The sequence below is a fragment of the Nanorana parkeri genome, unplaced genomic scaffold (assembly GCF_000935625.1).
Source record: "Nanorana parkeri isolate BGI_ZX_2015 unplaced genomic scaffold, ASM93562v1 scaffold1674, whole genome shotgun sequence".
In the NCBI taxonomy this organism is placed as follows: domain Eukaryota; kingdom Metazoa; phylum Chordata; class Amphibia; order Anura; family Dicroglossidae; genus Nanorana; species Nanorana parkeri.
Genome location: NW_017307942.1, coordinates 71,221 through 77,155, shown reverse-complemented (window position 1 = coordinate 77,155; position 5,935 = coordinate 71,221).

Sequence of the window (5,935 nt, the reverse complement as noted above, 5' to 3'; positions counted from 1 at the left end):
CGTTCAGGCTGCTATAGCATATCGCACAAACCATCACTGGTAATACACCATGATTAGGCAACACAGAGTCGGACAAATGGAGCTAAGGAGCATAGGAAATAAATACTTATTTTCTATGCTCCTCAGCTCCATCTGTCCGACTCTGTTGCCTAATGATACTGTATTGCCAGTGATGATATGTATGATATGCTATAGAAGCATACTTATTTCCTATGCTCATCAGTTCCATCTAGTGGCCATAATGCAGTGTTAGATTCAACCTGAAAAAACATATACTAAGTTAACATACTAACATTAGTTTTTGCCTCTATTTGCACCAAACGAATGTTCAGTGATTAGCAGTGCAGATGGCTTTGTGAATTGTTTATTAATAGACCTCATAGTGTTCAAACAGCTAGCAATTGTGGTCAGCTTTAGATGGTGAAGAACTGAAAACCATATGCACAGTTCGAGAAATAGTGTAAGAAAAGTTTTGCATTCTTTTCTGATTCATGTCACAGCTCAAAATGCCCACTTAGACTGGCCATCTAGTTAGATAGAGACCACAATATTATGACAGAGACTGCTATGTCAGGGTGAAACTGCTGTATCATAGAGACTGCATTCTTAAAGAGCAACTGCTTTTTTAAAAACTGCCCATGACAGACTGCAATATTAGGCTGTCAGGGACTGCTCTATAAGACACTACCCTGTTAGGGAAAGGCTTCTCAGTTAGAGATTGAGACAGACTGTCCCTTTAGAAAGGGATTGATCAATTTGTGACTGCCATTGGAGGGACTGTCCTTTAGCAAGAAACTTTCTGATTAGACTACACAACAAATAACTGTTCTGTTCTGTTAATTTATTGGGCTTTCTTTTAATAGGTCACAGTACAGCTCCCTCTAAATAATAATGTTGTTTGTTACACTTGCAGACATGTAAATGGAACTCCTCCAAAGTGACCTTTTTAGCTGTCCCTTTTTTCTCTCAAGTGACTCATGACCATGGGTTGGAAGGCTATGCCATAGAAGCTCCTTGTGCTGTTTTGCAGGAGTAAAAGGGGAGCTACATGACACTGGGAGACAGATTAATTTTATCAGGCCATTCACTGTAAAATTGTTACTCTCCAGGCCAATTCAGTAGCACTAGCATATGTATGAGTAGCAACAAAGAACAGATATTTTGCTGATACAAATGATATATGAGGCCAAGTTTCCTGTGTTTTTTATGGTTACATCTCAGACTATTTGCCATGGTGGCCATACGGTGGACATATAGTAAATATATATGGCTATTTTGTCAACCATACCTTATTAGTGTACCTGGAATCAGCTATCATGCTAATCAAATTTAAAGTGATTAATGAATGAATAATTATTAAAACAAATTAATTATTTAGCTATTTAAATGTTATTACAAATATTTAATTATAATTGTTATTATTATAAACACATCCATAATATAAATATTAAGGCATTATTAAATAAACAATGAATAATTAATTGATTGCTATGCAAATGAAAAAATGGCTTCCTATGGTGTTGCATTGAGTAGCATCTTGTAGCACACATTGGCGGAGCATTCAAATGAGATGGATCACTAATGCTTACAGAATGGAGATTTTTGGAACCACATATTGTACATTACCACTCTTAGAGACAGCAGAGAATGTTGTCAATGACTGCTTCCTCAACTACTTTTCGTATCTGAGGTGCCAAGGGGGACATTGCATTAACATGAAACCCTACAGCAGAATAGCTATATAATAAAATAATTCAAACATGAACAATTTTAAAGTGGACCTTAACTAAAAAAAGTGAAGATTTTCTCTGCTATAAGGACCACTTAGAAGTGGTTAATTGTGAATAAGAACTACTCTAAAATGTTGCATTTTGTATTAAATTCCTAGTGTGCATGATATACAAGTATGTGTCTAGGTACTACTGTATCTACAGGCTCGTAGCTGTATAGCCACAGTGTGATATCTAAGGCACTACTACATCTGACTACTTGTTTCAATCTATTTGGAGGGAGATTTGGTGATGTAACTTTATGTGGCCCACTGTTCTCCTTTCTGGAGGATCTGACATGAGAAAAACCATACCTTTTCTGCAAAAAGGTATGGTTAGTCAGTTAAGGGAAACGCTGAGCTGCAGGATGACTACAGGCAATACTGGGCAATGCTACTATTGACAGATGAAAATTCTATGGCTATGAACTACTTAAACGATTTTGTCCAAGTATGCTCAGTTAGCAAAACAAGAGTTAAAGGGAGAAATATCTTAATTGGGCCTCTGCACCTGTTGTGCATATTTTAAATACATCAGTGTTAAATTCCAAGTTTCAAATATCTGAGCTCACACATAGGACCAAAGAATTTGCACTATCTGGAAAACATGCCAGAGTCTGATATTTGTGTGAGATTTTGAAACATGTGGGTTCACTTTACTCTGTACAAATGTTCAACTGCAAAGTACATGTTCAGTCTAACAAAGTACATCCTGGCCTACCATCACACATGGATATAGATACATGTATAGTTATTGTTACTAATATGCCATACCGAACATTAGGGGCTCCATTATAATTACTGTATATATTTTCAAAATTATGTCTGTTAAATGTGAAGCAGTTGTTAAAATTTGAGATTTAATTATTTAACAGGACAGTTCACCCTTGTGTTGAAATATACTCTACCAGTAATGCCTATACTGTATGCTTACCACAAACAGGGAACATTTATGCCTAAATGGTGTTTTATATTATTGCCTAAGGAATTTTATGAGCACAAGGTTCTCATAAGGTATTTAGACAGTGCTGTATTTCTGCATAGCCAGCATAGCTTAGGGCAGCAGGGCTGTCAGGGTAGACACACAGGCACAGGAACATCATGTTGCTGACTGCTAATAACACATTCCCATGTATAATAAAGAATTCCAGTTTCTCTGCTACAAGCTTTTGTTTATGTTGTGTGGCTATGATGTTAATTTGATCCCCCCAGCCAAAGCTATCTACAGTATACCTTTCTCTAAGCTATATCCTGTTGCTTTGTGACACATTCTGAGTCCTACTGAACCAGTCCAATGAAGTCAAGCAGAAGCCACACAAAAACTCTAAAACAGCGCAGAACCACAACCAAACTGGTGCCAGCTCCATCTGATGACAAAACCACATGGGACAACTTGGAGAACTCTCACAGCTCCTTGAGCAGCCTCCAACAATTTCTTTAGGCTTTGAGATCTCCTGACCCTGAACCAAACTCTTCCTGGCTGGACAGTTACAGGACATTGTCTACAATCAAATTAATGATAGCCTCTTGCAAGCTTTCTGCCAATCTCCTTAGGGAGTTTAAAACACTTGGCCACACACGGTCTCTCTAGAAAGTGGCATTGACAATGGCAACATGGTCCTGGAAGGTCATAAAAGTGATCTTTAACACTTTCACGCAGAACTACAATGCACACAAAACAACTCTCAATATCCGAGGCCTACCTGAGAGTATCACCAATCTCCAAGTCCTAGCCCTCTTGCAGAAACTGGCCCCTGATAGCCCTGCAGAAGGTCTAGCACGAGACCACGTTCACCATGCCCTCACTCTCAGAAAGCCTGATGGTGCCCCTAGGGCCATCACTGCAAAATTCCACTTTTAGTGGAAACCTCACATTATCTGATTAGCATTTTCCCACATCCACTACCATACACTCATTTTACCCCTGCATGGTCCTACTGCACATTATATATGCACGTTAGCTAAGTGCACTTTCGATGTTTCTATTAAAGTTATTTTTCACAATCTAAATTGACACAGTTCATGTCACATGACCCCTTTGATGACACCACCCTTTAAAATGTTATCTCCTGTATGCTAACACCTTATTATGACCCAACACTTTACTTTCCCTTGTAACCACCACACACATGACATTCCTCCCCTATTAACAGTCCCATTTAACTTACGCTGGGGCTCCATTGCACCTCGGGTGATTCTTGCCTCCCCAAACGTAAACTTGGACTAGGACAATTTATGTAGTCCTAACAAATAGACGAGATGCAAACCAGTGCATCACACTACTTGGATACACTCTTATACTCCAATATGCTCACATCTGTACCTTACCTTCTTTCGTCTATTCTATATACACTTCCTTTTCTGTCCCAACTTTATAGCTTTACTGATCTGTCTCCTTCCCCACCTGCTTAGCTCTTTACCACCATAATTCTCTTTCTTTTATATTTCATTGATGCCCACAGTACTGAATATCATAAACCATATGCACCAGCTCATATACTGTATATCATATTCACAAAACCAATACCCTGTGACATCGTTCCTCCTGGCACATTCTCAATTGGTGGAAATTCTATGTTATGTCTACAGTACAATACCCATGCTTGTCCTGAACTAGCAAACATACCATAGTCCACAGAATGTGAATAGCTCTTCATGTTTACTTCTGTTTCCTCAATGTGTAAAATCCTTTTGTAACTTGTTGTAGGGGTTCATAACCCATGCTGTTACTCTTGCTCTTAATAAAACATTTGTAAAAAAAAAACAACTAACATAGTGTATGCAAAAAAGCGCTGGATGACATTAAGTATTGTAACATTGGGATATGGTTCTTGTATACTTCTGCATAAAGATACAAGAGCAATCAATTTCCCTCATGTGGAGAAAACAAGATGGACTGGTAATATTTGAGATTCTTGATGACAATCCATACTATGCTTACATCTGCAGAAGAAATGGTAGGAGTTTTTCCAACAGATGTCCATTGTTATTAGCACTGCTTTATCAGAGGGAATCAACAGGGAAGGGAGTTCCTGAGAAGTATTTCTCCAAAGGTCACATGTACAATGCCTGCTAGGTAAATGCAGATATATTACTCAGGAACAAAGCTTCTTCAGGAATCTCTTAATCTACAACAAAAAAAGGAAGGTATTATGTTGCAGCAATTACTTCTGACTCCCATAATTAGATGTAATGCAGGTGCATAGTTTAGATATTAAATCTTTAAAATAGTTTTATGAATTTCAGCCAAACATAGTTTGTGCATTGTTCAAGTAACTAACTTAATTGGTCAGTATGATAATAAATTATATGCGTACATAGTTCATGTTTCAGATTCAGCAACTGCTAAGACTGTAGATCCCTCAGACAGGTCAATTGTAGTACCAGGAACACATAGTACATGTTCTGCCCAAATATTCCCAGTGCATAGAAAAATTAAGTTTATCACTGCTTTTCCTTCGTAAAGATGACCGTACTCAAGAAAATTTAAAAGAGATCCAACCTTCAATTCCATTTTCTGTCAATATTGGAAAGCAATTGAAACTATTAAATTGTGGTTTCCATCACTTGCAAGGATATGGGATCAAAATTGCCCTGAACGAATGTGGTGGGAAAATCAGATTGCCTTCTATGAAATTGCTGTAGTTTTTACCATGTTGATTCCATTTTAGTTTGATCTTTTAATAAACTGTATTGAAGCAGCCAATTTGTTGCCCAGTATCGACTTCAAAAATGACTGTATTCTGGTGATTAATGACAGTCATGGGTGGTAGATTGTTAAGTTTCTGGCAATTACGTGCGATCATATTTGCAATTTTCAGTGACTCAGAAATGGTTGAATTTAACTGAAAACTGCCAGCTTTAAAGTGGAGACCTAGCATCATATATATTTTGATGGTAGCTGCATACATGTTAAGTAATACATAAGTGTAGCACAGGTATTAATTACTACCATGTCAATGAGGACTAGGGCTTCTTCATCCACAACCACCAGGCCAGGGTTGTGAGGAAGAGGCCCTTGTCCTCATCAACATGGGGACAAGGTATCTTTCCAGGGGGATTGCATTTATAGGAAATAAAAAACTTACCTCTGTCCAGTTTCTGTTTTTTTCCGGGAGGCACATTTGATGTCACCGTGCCTTCAACAGAGCAAGGAGCTCAAAATCC